This window comes from Aythya marila, assembly GCF_965140915.1.
Source record: "Aythya marila genome assembly, chromosome: 19".
NCBI classification, from domain to species: Eukaryota; Metazoa; Chordata; class Aves; order Anseriformes; family Anatidae; genus Aythya; species Aythya marila.
The window spans coordinates 122,758-144,647 of NC_139060.1; the positions used below are offsets into that span (position 1 = coordinate 122,758).

Below are 21,890 nucleotides of genomic sequence, written 5' to 3' on the forward strand. Positions count from 1 at the left end.
AAGCTTTGTGATTATTTTTTCTATCTGCATACCTCTCTTTGTTGTTTTAGTATCATCCAGTGAAAGATGTTTTGGGTGGCATTTCTCCTCACTTTCCTTTGTACTGGGTCTGGCTGGAATGTTAACTTTCCCGGCAGCAGCCCATACAGTGCCGTACTCTGTACTTGTAGCTGGAACAGCAGTGTTATCACACCAGTGTTGTGTCTACTGCTGAGCAGCAGTGGCACAGCACTGGGCCTTTCTCTAACCCTCCTAGGGGGTGGGCAAAAAGTGAGGAGAGAAACATCACTAGGGCAGCTGACCTAAACCAATCAAAGGGATATTCCATACCATGTGGTGTCACACTCAGCAATAAAAGGTGGAAACAGGAAGAAGAGGGGAGAGGTGGGCTCTCGTTGGGAAAACATCGGTCCTCTTCTCGAACACCGGCTGCGTGCGTTGAGGCCTTGCTTCAAGGACGTGGTCAATCATCGCTCATTTGTGGGAAGTAGAGAGTAATTTCTTTCCTCTGCACTTCCATATAGCCTTCATTTATTTTGTTTGTTTGTTTTCCTCCCTTCTTATTATTTTCCCTTTTCCCTTCCATTTTCCCCTTTCCCTTTTTATTTCCCCTTAGTTAAATTGTTTAGTTCATGGTAGTCTTTATTTAATTGTTATTATTATTTCCCTTTAATTAAATTATCCTTATCTCAACCCGTGAGTTGTTCGTTGCTTTACTTCTCCCCCTCCTCATCTAAAGGAGGGGGAGTGAGAGAGCGGTTGTGGGGTTTAGCTGCCCAGCACGGTAAAACCACCACATCCTTGGCAGGGGAAAAAGAAATGAATCTCTAAACTTTGCATGAGATTTATGCAAGTATGGAGCTATTACAACCACAACCCCTACCATAACTGCTCTCTCACTATTCTATTAGAAAATAGATAGGGCAGAAGCAGAGATGTGGCTTTTGTGGTCACCTGTGTCTGACTGCACAACAGCAGGCAAGTCTTGTGTGTGTGCTCGTGTACATGATATTTCTTGGGTGAAGAATAAATATAAGCATCTGTTAGCTTTCAGGTACCATTCAAACACAGCTGGAGCATCTGTCACAGCTACACTGTCTTTAGGAGTGAGCAGGCAAATACAGACTTCCAAAAGTGCTCATCACACTGTGGAAGCCTCTAGGCCTGAGTTTGTGTATAAGTGGGTGGTCCAGATGAACTGAATCGCAATGTTTCATCCCTGTAAATCCTGAGCAGGCAGAGCTCTGAAAACATGTTCAGAAACATGAACTAGCTTTTTTTTTTTTTTTTTTAACTCATTAATATTCCTTGTCAAATCACAGCTGATTTGTGGTGACCTAAACCTTGCTTGTTTATAGGTTAGACCAAAATTCCAGAGCAAGTATTAGAGTGCAATTGACTGAGAGTAAGTGAGGTGGTGGCATTCTCTTAGCATGCAGTTACTAAAGGTCTAACTAGCCCATCTTGCTTCCAACTGGTGCAAGAGATTGCAATTCTGAAAATAAATTGCATTTGGTACTTGGACCAATGCCACCAGATTAACCACATCCACTGGGGCCACAAATAAATATTGTGAGAAAAAGGGGGTCTATATGCTTTGGGATGGGTGTGGAGCACTCCAAGGGAGGCGATATGAGAACCTAGTGACATGGGCTGACATCCCAAAGAATGTTGGGAACCCAGTAGATAGAGGAGTTCCCCCAAGGTGTCCCAGAGGGAGTCCTAAGGGAATCCTATGGGACATGGGGCAGGTTCCACAGACAACACAGAGATGCTGGCACAGTCCAAGGCCTTTATTTCCCTGGCAAGATCCCTGGGGTTTTCCAAGGTGTTTCTTGCTCCTGGGGGAGGTCTGGAGGGACCCAGAAGCATCCTCCTTGGTCATGCTTATCTCTGCAGGGGACAGGCAGGTCCCACGTTGATCATGACCACACAGGAGCCCGGCCTCCACTTCTTGGCTCCAACCTTGAGCTACCTGGACCAGCTCAGCCACTACTACCTCCTGTAATGAAGACCCTGAGGACACAGGTACACAGGTCATGGCCAGACATCAGAGACAGGGGAACAGGAGGCACAGGAAGACAGGGCTCAGGGCCTGACACCACGGAGACAGGGAACACACAGGGGGACATGGGGACAAGGAGGGGATATAAGTGAGCAGAGGTCAGAGACTAAAACTGGGGGTGCATGCAGGCAGGGCATAGAGAGTAACAGAGGTCAGGAATTAGGGCTTGGAACCAGTGACTGGGGAAGAGGAATCCAGGGAACACAGGGAGAGGGACAGGTTAAGGGCCTGAAAAAGGATATAGCAGGACTGTGAAAACAAGGGACATGTTCCACCAGGAACACAGCAGGACATTGAGAAGACAGGGCTCAGGATGAAGTTGCTACTGGACAGTGAAAGACATGGTGGAACCAGGGGAACAGGGGGACATGGAGCAAGGTATGGCCTGATCCTGTAGGTTCCCAGGGCCATCCATAGTCCTGGCATACCCTCCAGTCCTCTCCAAACACCTCATGATCCTAAGTGTCTCCCTTGATGCTACCAGATGCTGTTGTGCTTCACATGACCATCCTTATAACCCTAAGGTGCCATTCGACCCCTCCAGACCACTAGGTGCCCACAGGCACCTCCCATGACCCTCCACATGATCCTCCATCCGAGATCCTACAATGCACCCCAGATAGGAGGGTGCACCCACACTTACCCTATGGTCCCTTTCATTGCCCTATCTTGCTCCAGCCCCCTGAATTCCCAGCATTTTCCCCATAACCTCCCAGTTAGGAAGATTCCACCTTTGTTGGGATTCCCAGGGATCTCTCCTTCCTCCTGGAGGAGGGCAGTGGACACCTCTACCTCTTGGCCATGCTCAGGGCTCCCCACATAAACCAGAGTCAGGTCAAGGCAGGTCTGTGGGCAGGGACACAAGACATGGAGTGAGGTCAGGGCAGGTACTGCCCCCATTGCATACTTCCAACAGTGCCAAGCTCACCTGGGGTGTGAGGATGTAGCCATAGAGCCTGGCATGCCGAAGGACTGTTTCAAGGAGATGGGCTGCGATGTGGGCAACCTGGGTCAGTCCAAATACAGCTGCACTGACCGGAGGGCACTACAGTGATGGCACCATGGCAGAAGCAGGCAAAAGAAAGCCAGGGGCTGGGAAGTATGCATGGAGCGTACAAGGGGAGGAGAGAGGAGGAGAGAGAAGCATGCAACAAGCATGTTGGGAATCTGAGGGTTCAGAGCACAAGGAATGTGCAAATTCTGGTAAACCTGAAGGAAGCATGTGGGAGTGTGCAAGCTGCAAGTTCAGACAAGTACATGGGGAAAGCGCACCACTAAGCATGCCATGGGGACACCAGTGTGTGGAAAGCATGCTATGAGCACAGGGCCTCTCTAAGTGTGGAAGGAGTACATAAGGATCATGCAATAAGCATGGATAGAGTATGTAAGTGCCAATAACCATGTGGGGTGTATTTAGGTTGTTGTGTGGATGCTGAAAAGCATATGGAGAGTGCACAGGGAGTATTCAAGTCCTAACAAGTGTGCAAGAATGGGGCAAGGAATGTATGGGTGCCAATAAAGCTGTGAGGGGCATGTGAAGACTCACATGCACAGCATGGTGCAGCAGCAGCTCACTGAGGTAGGTGTAGCACTCCTCCACATCCAGTAAGGGTGTCTCTGGGATTGGGAGAGTCAGTGGTAAGACCTTTGCTGTGCTGTGTCCTCCCATCCTCTCCTAGCCCTGCACATACCTGTGCACATGATGATGGTTTGACGCACAATGCCCAACAGGGCTGAGAGTGGCCCTGGGGTCAGGTTTAGCTCCTGGCCCAGTTTCAGGGCCCCTTTGTAGGCATCCTGAATGACAGGGGGCCCTGGCAGAACGTCTGTCAGAACACTGTAGGAACAGGCACACCTCAGGGGGATATAAATGGGACATCCTAGGGGGACAGGGAGAGTTTGAGGGATATGAAAGGGACAACCTGGGAAGACATAGTAGGGAAAATAAAAGGGACCAGAATATCCTTCAGAAACACAATGTAGGCACTTGCAGGGAGAGGAACAGGGGCATACTGGGACACCTTGAGGGGACCTAAGGAGGAAGCCATGGTAACGGGGCATGGAAAAGACATGAACACCTAGAGGGCTGCTAGGGGGAACAAGGATACCAGTAGGAGACATGGGGACATCCTGGGAGGGGACATATGCACCCAGGACTGGATTCTAGGATGTCCTGGATGGGACAAGGACACTGGGGTCAATGAAGGGAAATGGGATACTGCAGGGATGATAGGGAGACTAAAGGAATCCGGAAGGGGTAGGAGGTGAATGGTGGTATACCAGTGGTATCCCTGGGAGTCCATGAGGTGAGGTCTCTGAGTGTCCTACTGGTCTCCAGGGTGTCCCAGGATTTTTTGGAGGTCCCCAGAGGCATTATTCAAGTGTCCCATTGGTGCCTAGAGTGTCCTATCTGTTGCCTAGGATGTTCTGGGTTTTTCCCAATCATGCCTGGAGCCCCCATAATGTCCCAGTATGTCACCAGAGTGTCTTCAGGGGTCTCAGATGCCTCAGAATTGTTCTACAGTGTCTCCAGGGTTCCCTGCTGGTGTCTTGGTATTTGAGTCCCCCAGGTGTTTTTCCCCTGGCATCCCCAGTGACCCAAGGTAGTCCAGAAGTGTTTCAGGGTGACTCAAGTGTCCAAGGCCTCTCCAAGCACCCCCATCCCCTCACTCACACATGCCGATCCTGCAGGGTTGGAGCTGCCTCAAGTCTCTCCATGGCCACCACATCCAGGTTTGTCCTGCAGGGATGTGGAGGGGGAAGGGAGTAATGATGACAAGAGACATGGGGACAGATGGGGACAGTGGGACTGGGGGGTGGGAAAGGGCAGGAGGGCAGAGGACAGATGGGGGTAAGCAGACACAGCTAGGCCATTGAGAACTCACGGGCCCAGGTGTGCCTTCTCAGACTTCTGGGAGGAAGAAAAAGGGGCAGAAAGGAGAAAAGATATAGGCACAAATGTGGACAGTTGAGAATGGGAGACATGGGAATGGCTGGGGACAGTAGGGGAAAGCAGATCCACTACGAATATTTCAGAACAGGCTTGAGGCCATACTCACCACACACAGATCTTGGTTTCAAGCCACGTGGTCTGCGACAGGAGCAGGGCTGTAAGGACAGTCAGGAAGGTGGGTGCCCCCAGCCCTACCCCTTGCAGGGCCAGCACCATCCCCAACCAGGAACAGGGATAATACATCTCCAGTTCTACTGTCAGGGCCATTGCTGTCACAGTCCCAGGAAAAGCTGCAGCCCCAAACTCCCCAGGGTGCTTCCAAACCACCAGCAGGGTCACAGCTGTCCTTGCACTGGGGCTGAGGTGTTCCCACACAGTTTCAGCAGGACTAACTCTGTCCCCAGCCCTGAGGAGATGGAAAGGGTGCCCCAACTGCTGGTGGGACCTCAACGTCCTGTCCTTTGTGTCGCTGTGAAAGCTGATGACACTATTGCTCCAAAGTTCTGGTGGCACAGACAGCAGTGACTTCATCAGTGGCAAAAACGTTGTTGTTAGTGATGACTTTGACCTAGTTTCTGATACTATCTCTGATATTTTTTGGTATAATGTCACTTACACCCTTAACATCACTGTTGCCTGCGTTAAGGCCCTGAAATCAGAAAACACTGAACGACCAGCAAAGCATCATTCTGTCACAGTTGTTTGCAATGTGACTTACATGTAATGAGCATGATGGCAAAAACAGTGGTGATGTCACTGTTGCTACTATACTATGGGCACTGATTCCTTCACTACTATAGCACAAATCCTGATAATTAGTACTAATTAGCAATTAGCACTCACTATGTCACTGATCACAATGTGGCTATTTGGGGCAGGTCTAGTGATGTCACCAGTGCTCATAAGGAAATACACACCAATGATGTCATAAAATCTGTGAAGCCTGCTACTACTCACAAATCATGAGAAGTCACAGTCCCAGGATATCACCACGGGCTTTAACCTAGGCCTGACCACGGCCACGGTGCCTGCCTTTGCCTCCACCATCATCCCCACCCAGTGCTGCCCCTCGCGCTCCCCCACCTTCCGGAGCCCTGACGGGGAGCCCACGGATGCCGCTCGCCCAGGCCGCTGCCGCACGAGCTCAACGGTGGGCAGCCACTAGGAAGAGGCTTACTGCAAGGTGTGGAAAGCAGCAGCCAATCAGAAAGGCTCTCACTGCTCTCCTGCTGAGGAAAGGAGGAAGGGTACCGGCCAATCCTCAGCACCCTCATTCTGTGGTGGCAGGGATTCTCACCAATCACAGTGTAGCTTCTTGCCTTGCCCTCTCTGTGCTGCTCCCGACCAGAGCACGCGGTGGTGGTGCCTCTGCCCCTGATGCTGGACGCCGGGCGGCTGGGGGCAGCAAGGCGGATGGTGGCGTGATTGGGGGGTGCGGCATGCGCCCAGGGCTGTCTTGCGGCTGTGTGGGGGGGCAGCAACTGGTGAAAATTCTGTGGTCTGCTGAGCAGCAAGTCTTGGCTGCTGGGACAGTTCCCTCAGAAAATTCTGCTCCCATAGTCTGGGTGGTGAGCAAAGATGCATCCCACGGGAGCAGGGAAGGACCCATCCTGTCTAGGTCTCTCTAAAGAGCCTTCCTGCCCTCTGGTAGATCGATGCTACCCCCCAACTTCATGTCATCTGCAGACTTACTGAGGGTGCACTCTGTAACAAGGTTGGAACCAAAACCACTCAGAATAATCTTTATCAGAGCTAAATTTATTAAGCAAGCATTCAAGCAGGCAAAACAGCACTGGGTGGCCGGGGAGTCTCCGCTCCACCAACGGCGTGCACCTCACCCCCGCCAGAGTCCCCGTTTTATAGCTTGGTTGTTCCAGGTGTATGTGGCATATCCTGGTATGTCCTGCGGTTGCGCGTACTGTTGCTAGGGGGTCGTCTCGGACCTCCTGGTGGTCGTGAGGATGAAGGCCTTAGTCTTCCTCTGTGTTGGGGGTTGTGATCTTGCTGAGCAAGCACTATACATGTTCTACACATGTTCTTATCAGGATAGTCAGCTGGAAACTTTCCAGCTATATAGGATTGTCACAGCCCCCACAAGCTTCCCCAAGATTTATTACAGGTTCTTATCAGGATGGTCAGCTGGAAACTTTCCAGCTGTACGGGGTTGTCACAGCCCCCACAAGCTTTCCCACCAGTTTGATTAACAAACTTATTATACAATATTTATTACACACTCAATTCCCTCATTCAAATCAGCAATAAAGATATTAAAAAAGATGGGCCCCAACAGAGACCCTTGGGGAACACCAGTCATGACCAGTTGCCGGCTGTATTTCACTCTATTCACCACTCTCTTGGCCAAGCCATCCAGCCAGGTTTTAACCCAGCAAAGAGTGTACCTGTCCAAGACATGGGCTTCCAGCTTCTCCAGAAGAATACACTGGGAGACCATGTGAAAGACCTTGCTGAAGTCTAGGTAGACTATGTCAACACGCTTTCCCTCATCCACCAGGCAGGTTATCTGGTCATAGAAGGAGATGAGGTTGGTCAGACAGGACTTGCCTTTCATGAACCCAAGCTGGCTGGGCCTGATCACCTGGTTGTCCTGCATACATTGCCTGATTGCATTCACGATGACCTGTTCATCACCTTTCCTGACACCAAGTTCAGGCTGACAGTACTGTAGTTCCCAGGGTCCTCCTTACAACCCTTCTTTTAGATGGGTGTCACATTAGCAAGTCTCCAGTGGGACTTCTCCAGTTGACCATGACCATTGAAAGATGATGGAAAGTGGCCCAGCAATCACATCCGCCAGCTCCCTCAGCACCCTCAGGTGTATCCTGTCTGGCCCCCTGGACTTGTGACAGTCCTTGTGGAGTAGCAGGTCTCTAAATGTTTCCACCTGGATTGTGGGGTGTTTATTCTACTATCCATCCCAGACTTCCAGGTTGGGAGGCTGAGTACCCGAGGATAAGTGGTCTGACTATTAAAGACAGATGCAAAGAAGTCATTAAGAACCTTGGCCTTTTCCTTATGCTCAGTAGTCATGTTCCCCTCTATGTCCAGTAAAGGACAGAGATTCTCCTTGGCCCTCTTCTTATCATAAATACATTTGTGAAACCTTTTTTTTTTTTTTTTTTTATCCTTAACCATAGTGGCCAGGTTGAGTTTGTACTGGGCCTTTCTGATTTTCTCTCTGCATATTCTGGTGACGTCCTTGTATTCTTCCTGAGTTGCCTATTCCTTCTTCCACTGGACATAAACTCTATTTTTCCCCAGAGACTCAGCAAATGTTCCCTGTTCAGCCATGCTGGTCTTCCCTGCCGGCTAATCTTATGGCACACACAGACAGTCTGCTCCTGTACCTTGAAGACTTCCTTCTTGAGGAGCATCCATCCTTCCTGGACCTCTTTGCCCTTCTGGACTGACTCCCACGTGACCCTCCCTGCTAGTGTCCTGAATTGTTCAAAGTCTGCCCTCTGGAAGTACAACGTAGCAGTTTCGCTGACTCCCCAAGAATAAAGAACTCTACCATGTCATGGTCACTCTGCCCAAAACAACTCCCTACCACCACATCTCCCACCAGTCCTTCTCTGTTTGTGAACAGCAGGTCTGGCAGGGCACCCCCTCTTGTATACTCACTCACCAGCTGAATCAGGAAGCTGTCTTCTACACAGTCCAGGAAAAATGGAGCCTTGAGGGACCCCACTAGTGACCATCCGCCAGTCAGATTTGGCCCCATTAACCACAACTCTTTGAGCCGTGCCCATCAGCCAATTGCTCACCCATCGTATGATGTTTTTGTTAAGTTGCATGCTAGACATTTTGTCCAGTAGGATCCTATGGGAAACCATGCCAAAAACATTGCTGAAGTCCAAAAAGATCACATCAGCTGGTTTCCCTTTCCTTCATAAAAGGAAAGCAAATTTGTTAGGCAGGACCTAGCCCTCATGAACCCATGTTGGTTGGGACCAATGACTGCATTGTCGCCTGGGTGTGCCTCAATAACTTCAAGAATCATCTTCTCCATAATTTTACCAGGCACTGACATGAGACTGACAGGCCTGTAATTGCTAGGGTCTTCTTTCTTACCCTTCTTAAAATATGGCACAACATTTGCCAGCTTCCAGTCTACTGGGACCTCTCCAGATTCCCAAGATCATTGAAAAATAATTGAGAGAGGTCCCACAATGACATCAGCCAGCTCTTTAAGCACCCTGGGATGGATCCCATCTGGACCCATGGGCTTGTATGGATCCAGGTGGAGCAGCAAATCCTGCACACATTCAGGGTTGGTTGCGAGTTTGTCATTCCCACCATCATGGTCCTCCCGCTCAGGGCACCCAGGGTCCCAAAGCCCATCAGCAGCATTGAAGACAGAGGTGAAGAAGGCATTAAACTTCTCTGCTTTGCCTATGTCATTGTCGGTGAGGAGATCTTCCCCGTCAAGTAGCAGACCTAAGTTTTCTTTGTTTCTCCTTTTTCTGTTAACATATCTAAAAAAACTTTTTTATTGTCTCTCACAGACTTGGCCAGCTTCAACTCTTGTTGGGCTTTGGCCCCACAAATTTTCTCCCTACAAACATGAACAGCATATTCCTTCCTCATCGCCTGACCCTCCTTCCAGCAGCTGTACACTTTCTTTTTCTGTCTAAGCTCCAGTAGATGCCTGGTCAGCCAGGCCGGCCTTCTGCCCCGCCTGCCTGCCTTCCAATATTTTGGAATCGCCTGATCTTGTGCTTTTAGGAGGCAGTGCTTTAAGATTGACCAGCACTGATGGACGCCAATGACTTCAAAAGCAGCTTCTCAGGGGACCTTGCTGACTAGTTCCCTGAACAGCCTAGTCTGCTTTCCCCATATCCAGGGCTGAAGTTTTGGTGGCAGTTTTCTTTCTGTCACCATAAATTCTAAACTCAACCACTTCATGGTCACTATGACCAAGATGGCCGCCAGTTGCCACATCTCCCACAAGACCCTCTCTGCTTTCCAGCAACAGATCAAGGAGGGCACCTTTCCTAGTTGGCCTTAGCACCTGCACCAAGAAGTTATCATCTAGGTGCTTTATGAACATCCTGGCCTTGCTCGTGTCGGCCATGTGGTGATCTCAGTTGACGTCTGGCAAGTTGAAATCTCCCATAAGGACAAGGGGAGTTGATCTCGAGGCATCTCTTAGTTCTGCAAATAATTCATCAGTGTTGTCGTCCTGGCTGGGAGGTCTGTAATAGATTCCCACAACAAAATCCCCTTTATTTGTTCATCCCTTAATCCTTACCCAGAGGCTCTCAACTTTGCCATCCCCAACTTGAAGTTCCATGCAGTCTAGCCCATGCTTCACATACATCGCCACCCCGCCACCTCACCTACCCTGCCTGTCCCTCCTGAAGAGCCTGTAACCGTCTATTGCAGCACACCAGCCACAGGACTCAGCACACCAGGTTTTGCTTATGCCGATGATGTCGCAGCTGTGGGACTGGGCCAAGACTTCTAGCTCCTCCATTTTATTCCTCATATGTGGAAAAAAGACCCACCGAGTTCAGCGCGGGAAAACAAGTGATCAACTTAATATGAGTGGTAATACAAGCTTCAACTTTATTGTGCAGATATCCGTATATTTATACACACAGCGATAATTATGCCTAGTGGTCACTATTCTATTGGCTAAGCCTAGAAGTGTTGCAAAAAATACTGTTTCTCCTACTTGCAGTTACAGCGCATAAGCTACTTCCTTATCTTCCCAGGCCTCAGATCCACCTGTTTATCTCTCTCTCAAGGACAGATTGCTCCTTGCATATTTCACAAGAATGCTTCTCATCCGGCCTACTCCATGGCTATAAACTCTGTATTTTCTTTGCCTTGCTTGTACAATTCCTCTAGGGACCCGTTCCCTTGCTCTTTGAGCCATTCTTCAACACTCATACTGCGTGCATTTGTGTAGAAGCATTTCAAATGCGCTTCCCTATACACAGAACCTTGTGGAGCCGACTGAAGGACCTCTCTGGTACACAGTCCCTCTGATTCTAGCGCACCATCCCTTAGCTCATCACCGGCATGCCTGGTTTTATCTCCTTTCCCCTTCAACTCTAGTTTAAAGCCCTATCTATCAGCCCTGCCAACTCCTGAGCCAAAATCCTTACCCCTCTCTGAGAGGTGCATCCCAACTGGTGACAGCAGGCCTGGCGTCACATAGACCTTCCCATGATCGAAAAACTCAAAGTTCTGTCGGTTGCACCAGTCCTGAAGCCACATGTCAATGTGGTGAGCCTGCTTGTCAACATCAATCCCCCCGTTGGAAGGACAGAGGAAAACAACCTGTGCCCCTGATCCTTTAAGTAGTCACCCCAAAGCCCTAAAGTCCCTTTTGATTGCTCTCAGACCCTCCTCGCTCTCATTGCCACCTCGTCATTACCAGCCTGAAAGACCAGTAGCGGGTAGTAGTCGGTGGGCCGTAACAGGTGCTTGACTTTCTTAGCTAAGTCTCTCACCCGAGCCCCGGGGAGACAACAGACTTCACTGTCGGTTGGGTCCGGTCGGCATATCAGGCCCTCTGTCCCTTTCAAAAGGGAGTCCTCCATGACAATAACCCTTCTGTCTTTCTTGACAGATAATGTAGCAATGTGGGGGGTAGGTTGCCTTGCCTTAGGCACCCTCTCCAACTGGGACGGGCTTTCGTCTACTTCATTGTTCTGACTATGGCTGACTAGAGCCTTGTACCTGTTACATAAGGGTAGATGGGAAGGTGAGGTGGGCAGGGACAGGGCCCTCCTACCACCCGAACAGGAACCTGCCTCCATTCCCTTCCCACCATGGCCTAGGTCCACTTTTACTGCCTGGTGGGATGAGGGGACTTTTGTCTTCTGCACAGCAGGAGGCACCTGTGCTGCAGCAGGCTCATGTGAGATGGGGAAGATGTTAAAAAAAAACTATCTGAATTAGTATCTAGCTACATTACATATACGGTAAAATATCTTAAGTATTGGGGATGTGGATGAGAACCTAAAAATATCCTAATTATAGGGATGTAGATGAGAAGCAGATGTAAAAAGAAGATATCATTCAAGGCTAATGGATGAGGGAAGAATGAACATCTTGTTAAGAAAGAATGAACAACTTGTTGGCAGGAAACAAGGCAAAGATAAGAAAAAAAGCCTAAATTGTCCAACACAAGGTCAAAGTCCACAAAGGTAAAGAGAGTTTAATCTCCTCTTCCTCGTTGCCTTCATCCTGAAAGACCCCTGCCCATGACCACCAGGCTACATTGCGCAGGTGCAACCGGAAGGGCGGGGAGTATGGAAATGAGTACTTGGAAGAGGTCCCCCTTTTGGGGGAAATTAATTAATATGTATTAGAGCTCATGTAATATGTAACAGTATTCGTGTACAAAATTGCGAGAGACGACCGGGCAGGTGCACACTTTTTGAGGGAAGCTATTCCCGGTGCACCCGGTGCACTGCAATAAAGTATACCTACTTTACAACCCTATGGTTGAAGAGTCTTTTCCGTGCGTCACATGAGTCTGTCTCAGAGAAGGTAGCATACACCTTCACCAGTCAATTTCCCTCTCTGACTCCCTGATGCTCGGGAGCCTGCTCACCTCCTCCCAAAGCTCCGCTACCTGTTTGAGCAGCTCTTCAACCTGGGCACACCTCCCACAGGCATACCCCGCACTGCTGCTGTCGGATACGGACAGAAGACTCGGGCGCACCCTGCAGCCCAAGACCTGAACGGCAGTGTGTTTCCCTGAGCCCTCCATCTGAGTAGCCACATCGGTGACTGCAGCTGGAGAGGCCGCAAGAGATGCGGAGGCCATGGTTTTCTGCCGGGTTTCTCACAAGCAGGCTACCAGTATCAGTACCGAAGGGAAAGACTGCTGCAAGAGAGCGGCAAAGGGCCCTACCTGCTCACCCTGCCTGCGCAAACTGCCACACTAACTGCCGCGCCACTCCCTTCTGATGCACCACGCCCTTTTTGCCCGCCCTGTTTGCCGCGCTCCTGGTTGCTCACGCTGCCTAGGGGCTGCTTTTGAACAGCCAGGGAGGGGGTGCTGCTGGCTCCGCCTAGGCCTCGCCAGCCTCCCTTGCAAGGGCTGCCAGGTCCTGGCGGCCCCCTCGGATGCTTCGAGTGGCCTCAGTGCCAAAAAAAAAAAAAGCCCTGCCTGTCTCAATCCCCTGCTCCACTGCAGAACGTGTGTGCCCCGGAGCCGATCGCCTCAGCACTGCATTCCCTGACAAAGAGTCCCTCCCCAGCTTTCCTGTAGGCCCTGTTTAGGCACTGGAAGGCTGCTATAAGGTCTCCGTAAGGTCTTCTTTTCTCCAGGTTGAACAACCCCAACTCCCTCAGCCTGTCTTCGTAGGAATCATGAAATGGCCTGGGTTGGAAGGGACATCAAAGATCATCTGGTTCCAAGCCCCCTGCCATAGGCAGGGATGCCACCCACTACATCAGGTTGCTCAGGGCATCATCTGACCTGGTTTTGAACACCTTCAGAGATAGGGCATCCACAACTTCTCTTGGCAACCTGTTCCAGTGCCTCACCACCCTCTGAGTGAAAAATTTCTTTCTAACCTCTAATCTAAATCTCCCCTATTTTAGTTTAAAACCATTCCACCTTGTTCTGCCATTATCTGATTGAGTAACAAGTTGCTCTCCATCTTTTTTTAAGTACCCTTTAAGTACTGAAAGGCCACAAATGAGGTCCCTCCAGAGCCTTCTCTTCTGTAGACTGAACAGCCCCAGCTTTCTCAGTCTGTCTTTGTAGGAGAGATGCTCCAGCCCCTTGATCATCTTTGTGGCTCCAGACCTGGATGCAGTACTCTAAGTGGGGCCTCACAAGGGCAGAGTGGGACAATCACCTCCCTTGACCTTCTGGCCACTCATCTTTTGAGGCAGCCCAGGATGCAGTTGGCCTTCTGGGCTGCAAGCGTGTGCTGATGGCTCAAGTCAAGCTTTCAGTCCTCCAGGACCACCATGTCCTTCTCTGCAGGGCTGCTCTCATTGAGTTCTTCAGCCAGTCTATACTCATGTATGGGATTGCCCCGACCCAGGTGCAGCACCCTGCACTTGCACTTGTTGAACCTCATGAGGTTCACAAGGGCCCATTTCTTTAGCTTGTCCAGATCACTTTGGATGGCATCCCTTCCTTCTATTGTACCAATGATACAATAGGTATCAATGATACCTATGTATCAACAAAAGGAGACGTGCTCCAGCCCCTTGATCTTTTTCATGGCCCTTCTCTGGACTTGTTATAATACTTCCATGTCCTTCCTGTTCTGGGGGCCCCAGAGCTGAACACAGTGCTCCAGGAGTCTCACAAGACCAGAGTAGGGGGGGGGGGGAATCCCCTCCCTCACCCTGCTGACCATGCTTCTTTTGATATGGTTGGCTTTCTGGGCTGCAAGTGCACATTGCTGGCTCATGTTGAGCTTCTCATCCACCAGCACTCCCCAGGTCCTTCTCCTCAGTGGTGCTCTTAATCCAGCCAAGCCTGTATTTCGTTTGGGATTGCCCTGGACCACATGCAGGACCTTGCACTTGGTGTTGTTGAAATTCATGAGGTTCGCACAGACTCATGTCTCAAGCCTGTCCAGGTCCCTCTGGATGACATCCGTTCCCTCCAGAATGTCAACCACACCACACAGCTTGGTGTCATCAGCAAACTTGCAGAGGGTGCCCTCGATTTCACTGTCCATGTCACCAACAAAGATGTTAAACAGCACCAATGCTAGTACTGATCCCTAAGGAACATGACTCATAACCTTGTTCCACTTGGATAATGAACCATTGACCCCAACTCTTGAAGTGCAACCATCTAGCTAATACCTTACCCATCAAGTGGTCCATCCATCAAATCCATGGTTTTTCAACTTGGAGACAAAGATATCAAGTGGGACAGCATGAAATACTTTGCACAAGTCCAAACAGACAACACCAGTAGCTCTTCCCTTATCCACCAACTCTGTAACCCCATCATAGAAGGCCAACAGATGTGTCAGGCATGATTTGCTCTTAGTGAAGCCATGTTGGCTGCCAGCAATCACCTGATTTTCCATGTTCCTTATCATAGTTTCCAGAAGGATCTGCTCCATGACCTTGCCTGGCATAGAGGTGAGACTGACTGGCCTGTAGTTCCCCAGGTCTTCCTTTTTTCATTTTTAAAAATGGGGGTTATGTTTCCTCTTTTTCAATCGGTGTGATCTTCACCAGACTGCCACAAGTTCTCAAATATGATGGGTAATGACTTAGCAACTACATTTGCCAGTTCCCTCAGGACCTGTGGATATGTCTTATCAGATTCCATGGACTTGTGCACCTTTAGGTTCCTTAGCTGGTCTTGAACCTGATCTACTCCTACAGTGGGTGGTTCTTCATTCTCCCAGTCCCTGCCTTTGCCTTCTGGGGCCTGGTCTGTGTAGCTAGAATAAAAAATGTTAACCTCAGCCTTCTCCATATCCCTGGTGACCTCCGTTTCCTTCCAGAGAGGGCCCACAGTTTCTCTAGTCTTCCTTTTATCCTTGATGTACCTATAGAAGGCATTCTTCTTGCCCTTGATGTCCCTGGCCAAATCTAATTCTAAAAGGGATTTGGCTTTCCTAATCTGATCCCTGGCTGATCAGATAATTTCTCTGTATTCCTACCAAACTACCTGTCCTTGCTTCTTTTCTCTGTATGCCTCCTTTTTTTCTGTTTGAATTTGGCCAGGACCACCATGTTCATCCATGCAGACTTCCTGGTGTCTTTGTCTTTTTAAGGGTCTGACTTTTTAAGGGTCTTTAGAGTTTCATCTTTCTCTGGAAGCCTAGAGGTGGGAGAGTAAGCTAACACCCAGGAGTACTGATTTCAGTTATAGCACAGCTTTTCACAGAATCACCTAGGTTGGAGGAGACCTCCAAGATCACCAAGTCCAACCTCTGACCTAACACTAATAAGTCCTCCACTAAACCATATCACTAAGCTCTACATCTAAACGTCTTTTAAAGACTGAGGAAGTGGCCATGAGATAAATATGGTTGGGAATCTCTTCAGTAATGTATCAGAAATTCTAAAGACCACAGAAATAGAAATATGGAATAAAAAAAAAATCCAATAAAGCACTGGCATAATGTGTCTATTATTGTGTCTGTGAATTGTTGTGAATAGGAAATATTCACAAAGCTTCAAAGCTTCGCATTGACCTATGAGACTTTAACAACAACAGTCATTCTGCCAAGTAGGAATTTGTTCAAAATTTTAGCAAAACCTGAAAAATACAAAATGATCCTTGGAAACTTCAGCAGTGGCAATGCATGTAAGGAGAATTCAGGGGAAGACCTGAAGTTACCAGCAGAGCTAGGATGATCTGCAGAGACAAAGAAATGTTGTATTGTGGCAAGACATAATATATTTTTCATAAATTATCTTGTCTCTTCTGCCCTGTGGGGATCTGTGCAGGCTCTTTTAAGGGTTGGCAGTGCCAGGGATGCTCAGAGCACAGGCAATAGGACGTCCAGCACAATCACAGAGCCCCATGAAACACCACCACAGAACATCAATGCTCCTGGGGATTCAAGTTCTCCTCAGACCAATGTCACTAATCTTAAAGACTAATAAGGTATAGCATAGTTCAATAACACTCCCTAGAGATTTCTGAAGACAAAGCTCTCACTCCATCGGGTATCCAGAATCAGTTGAATCAACAAAACTTCATGTTTATAAAGGCAAGCCTTGATTCTGCAACATGCTGAAGAGGGATCAGGAGATGCAATTTATTGGACATTAATAATTGATAGTTGTTTTCATGTCAGGGTTTTCTAACACTTGAACACTATCACAAGCAGGTAACAGCAGCAAGAGAAAGACAAGACACACCTAAATATCTTAGATTGCAGAGATGTTACTTCTAGGCCAATCTGTCTCCTCCCCTCTAGCTCAGTGGGTCCTTGCTATCCTCGGCTGGAGGAGAGAAGTGTGAGGACAGGGACTTTTTGCCACCCCAGAGAAATGCACTCCTGGAAGGTCATAGGGAACATGCAGAATAGACAGGCCATGTTGTTTGGGATAGGCCTCTTGTAACATACAGAAGCTGAAATTGTTTTGACAAGGCTTGTTGGTTTTATCTACAAGGGAGTCGATCAAACACAAAAACATGCTGTTTTTCGAAAGATCTGTTTCCTAATAACTGCACTGTAACCTACAAAGATCCTTGGGGGTACAACCAATACCACAGCTCCAGCCTCAATAGATTTTACCACTGAAGAGCCCGTGACAGATTTAGAGATGGAGTGTACTAGCAGACAGGCATAGGATACTAATACTTTTACTGGCTGCCAGAGGTGAAATTCAGACTTCTGTAGCCTGGCAAGAAGGCTGTGGTTTGTCTGTGGGTTATAGGACTTTTTTTCAGTGACACAGCTCACTGTCATCAGAGCTGGATTTTAGCTGAGCTTTTGATAGCAGTTCACCACCACCCCGTGCAGGACAATGGCCTACCACCAGCAGCATTCAGACCTTGCTCTTTACATCTGTCTCAGGCCATATGAAAAGAAAAAAAATCACATCCTACAAGATTCATTTGTGCTGAAACAAGTAAAGCTAAAGCAAAGTAAATGTTTGATTAAAATCTTACAGCCTTCTAAGTAGTCGCTCAGGTATCCTACCCTCAAGGCCACCGTGGACATCAGACCAGCGAACACAACACTGGACTGAGAAGCCCATTAACACTGAATCTCAACCTTTCCCTTCCACTCTCAGCTGAACAGTATTGCTCTAGATGATACTATTAAATCTGTCTGAACAGATTTATAATAGAGAAGCTTATTCTAACTTGAAGCCTTATTAGGATTTCAAAGGTACAGGGAGGGCATTTAAGGACAAACCCTTGGCAGCAGTTCTGTGTGTAGATGGCTGTTGTATCAGCAGCGCCACATCCAAAAGGGTAAGCACTGTATGACTGCCCATTACCAATCTGGGGACACTTTCTGAAGAACCAAAGTGTCTGCTGGTGCATCCTGAAGGGGAGAGAGCCCAATACCAACCTTGTACTGAGCCTCCCCACATCTTGATCCAGCCCTGCAGGAACCTGGGAAAGTCTGTCCTTGAGCTCTTCTGAAAATCTGGTTCTTATTCTTTGTATCAAATGACCCAGCATGCTTTTATGGCTTGTGTTTTGTAATGTCTGGAGGGACCCAGAAAACCTGGACAGGGCCAACACTTTTGCCCGACAGACAGATATTGGTGCCTGTCATGGGAATTAGTTTCTTACTCTAAGCTCTGCAGCTGCTCAGCTCTGCAAAGACACTGGAGGCAAGTCAGGAGATTGAGAAAAGACCTTCTCTGGAGATGGAGGAAGTAAATATTTTTACACAGTGGTCATTTTAAAAAATATATAATAACATGTCATTTGAGGCCTGCAGTTTGTTTGCAGCTATCAACTCCAGTTGTGTGACATATGGTGGTCCAACAATAAACAAATTGGTAGAAAACTTACCTTGCCATTTACCTCTTGCCATCCTTGCCCACCTGGCTTGCATACCCTCATCAGATGCCCTTGCAGTAAGAGCTCTCCACCCTTGCCCCTTTTCTCAGCACATACCTCATCCATAGAGAGAGTTGTGCCAGAGCAACTGGTCTTATACTTGAGCAACTGGTCCTCTGTACTTGAGAAAAATAATATCAGCAAAGAAAAAGGGCTCAGGAATTACCTTTCTGGTCTTCAAGGTTCATCAGAACAGAGAGGGTAGAGAGCAGCCTCTGCCTATCCTCATGACTTTGTCTGTCTTCCCTGCTCATAGTGATGAACAGCTGCCAGTGTTTCCAAGATAAGAACAGGCCTTACCAGAGCTTACAAAAGATGTTAAAAATGTAATGAAGCAGAAAATATCTTGTCAAAACAGAGTCTCACAGAAAGGCTGATAGGAAGAAACCTCTAAAATGAAATCCTTCCTGGTACACAACCTCAATTAATCACTATAAGGAGAATTAAGCAACGGCTCCCTGACACTAGCTCCCAGAGGAAACTAAGCACATACCAAAACAAATGTTCATCAAGGGCACACAACTGGTATGCAGCAACTGATAGAGATATGTCCTGATCAACTCCTGAAATGAGGAAATCATTGTCTCCCCAAAATAAAACCAACGTATAGAAATGTGAGGATAAGGAACCCCTTAGATGCAAATTCAAATAGGTAGTCTGCGTTCATAAATCTCTGCGTGGCCTGGATGCCCATTACTAGATGTGGTAAAGCAAGCACCAGCTATGGTTGGGTCTGTGGATTACAGTCAAGACCAATTAAACCATAAGCCTTCACTTCTCACGGCATGGAGCTTTGAAGCTTCCCTGGGAAAGCGGAGTGAAACCTTGTTCAGCAACACAACATGTGAAGCATGTATATGAACAAGGGGGGATTCTCTCTTTTCCTCCCCACTTTCCCCCTCCCTGGTGAAAAGAACTGTCTTCAGAAACTATGCCACTTACCTGAGTTCTTTTGGAGCCTCAGGAGCTATTGGGAGCTGTGAGCTACAATGTACATCATGTAGTAAGGACAAGCAAAAGGTGCAACATGGCCTTAGCAATGAAAGACTTGGTCTCTTGAAGACACATTATGTTCACAAAGCTCAGAAGCAGTAAGGGAAAACCAAGGGACAGCCGAAAAAACTACTATCTTAGTTTGGGCAACTGTCCCCACCACAGATGCTAAGATTAGTTATGGTCTGAAAAAAAATCTCCCTTGGAAATGTAAGTATTCATCAAATATCAACTGAAAACTTTGTTGTTGGCACAGAGTGAAGAGCTATAAATAGCACAGCCCAGGCAAGCCTAAGCCAGAAGAACATCTCTCCTTGCTGTTTTGGATGATAACCTACCCTTGCAGATCAGATCACTCCTTTCCCAGCAAGGCAAGATTGTAAAGCTCCCAGTGGGCACCTGCAATGGTGCTGACTCTCTGAAGTGAACTGTTACCTCACATTGCCCTAAGGAATTTTTGGATGAACTTTGAAATGCAATAAAATAAATAAACAAACAAATAAATAAATAAAGAGGTAATTGGCTAGCCTCTTTCTAGGGCAATTGGCCCCTGATATCAGAAGACCCTTATTAGGAAGACCCTGATATTGCCAAAACCCTTATTAGGAAGGGACTTGCTGGAAAAATTGGATGCAAAAATTTATTTTGAACAAGTTAAAATGGAAATAACCTTTTGACTAAATGAGACAAACAGTCAAGTTTGGTTCACGGTACTCGATTACAAGAATGCCTTTATCTGCCTGCCAGAAACTCTTTGCCTTTGAATGGGAAAATGCTAATAGAGGACGAAAAACTCAGCCTACTTGGACAGTGTTACCACAGGGGTTCAAGAATAGCCCCACCATATTTCAGAAACAACTAGCCTGTGATCTTGAAGCTTGAAAGACTCCTTCAGGAAAAGGGGACACTGTTGAAATATGCAAATAATAGCTACTGAAGACAAAAAGTAATGTGTAGAATGGACCATTAGTTTACTAAATTTTTTTTGGCTCTAAAAAAAAACCAGCCTCTGAACCCAGCCTCTTTCCTTAGTAACAGAGTTTCCAGATTACCCATTCATGATTGCATCAAGACCATGGACATGGTATCTTTGTCCGCTAGGGAGTTCACCTCACAGGATATGTGGTAACAAAAATCAGCCCAAAAGGTGGAAATCATCACCTTGATAAGAGCTTTTGAGCTGGCAAAAGGGAAAATAATTAACATTTGGACAGATTTGAAATATGCCTTTGGTGTGGTGCACGCACATGGGGCAATTTGGAAGGAGAGAGGACTTTTATCTTCCTCAATTAAACATGCAGAAGAGATACTGAAGTTACTCCAGGCAGTATAGCTGCCTACTAAAGTTGCCATTATGCACTGTAAAGGACATCAAGCAGGGGATACTGATATTGAAAGGGGAAATAGATTGGCTGATGCAGGAGCCAAAGGGGTGACAGAACAGGCATCTGAGAGTCAAATTTTGGCACTAGTACCAGGAACAGAAAACCAAGCTTTAAAAAAAAAATAGAAAATGAAGTAAAATATACTAAAATATAAACATAAAATGTTACCTACAGGTTTAATGTAAATAAAAGATGGGAGAATTGTTATACTATATTAAATTGAATGGTAATTAGAGAACATAATAAAGCATACTGGGGAGCTGAAGTAGTATAATTTTTTTAAATAGAAAGTGGATAGGACCTAATTTGTATACTATTGTTAGACAGGTATAAAAGTAAACCACAGACAAGAATCAAGTTCCAAACAGTGCTAAATTGTTTTTTGTTTTTTTTTTTTTTTCCAACTCCCAAGAAAAGGGGGTATAGGTATTTATTAGTATTAACTGACACCTTTTCAGGATGGCCAGAAGCATTCCCAACCAGAGCAGCCAAGGCCTGGGAGGTAATCAAACAGGAAATTGTGAAACTGGGACAAGAAGCAAACTTGGTCTGGCCTCAGTCTCTTCCCTTAGCCCTTTTGTGTATATGAACTCGACCAAGAGCAAAGGAAAGACTAAGCCCCTTTGAAATCTTATACGGATGACCCAATGGAATACAAAGAGGAATATCAATGAAATTGGAAAGCATGTGAGTGGGACTTGGGGTAGAGGGTTAGATGGACCATTGCACAGTATACAACCTGGAGATTATGTGTTTGTAAAGTCTCTTGCAGAGAAGACCTGGAACTACAGTGGGAAGGACAATTTCAGGTGCTCCTTAACACTTTTACAGCGATCAGAATCAAGGAGCAGAATGCCTGGATCCATCATCACTCCAGAGTGAAAGACCCCATGGAAGGTTACTAAGGTGCAACCTGGAAGGTTGCATTTTTCATGGTCTTAATGTTTTCATTGGTCAAGGAAACTGAACAGTGGGAGCACAATA

At 47.5% G+C, this 21,890-nt stretch overlaps 1 protein-coding gene across 8 annotated transcripts in view; it reads right to left on the bottom strand.

Annotated features, from left to right (window-relative positions):
• Nucleotides 1–21,890, bottom strand: part of LOC309885593 (dual specificity testis-specific protein kinase 2-like) — an 84,452-nt gene that overhangs the window by 3,632 nt on the left and 58,930 nt on the right. For 4 of the 8 annotated variants that reach the window (XR_014318824.1, XR_014318825.1, XR_014318826.1 and 1 more), the window contains exons 12-13: nucleotides 5,125–5,173; nucleotides 4,740–4,805 (exon numbers count right to left, since the gene is read on the bottom strand). The gene's annotated coding sequence lies outside the window, so the exon portion shown is untranslated. The other 4 variants (XR_014318830.1, XR_014318828.1, XR_014318831.1 and 1 more) reach the window with 4 other exon arrangements.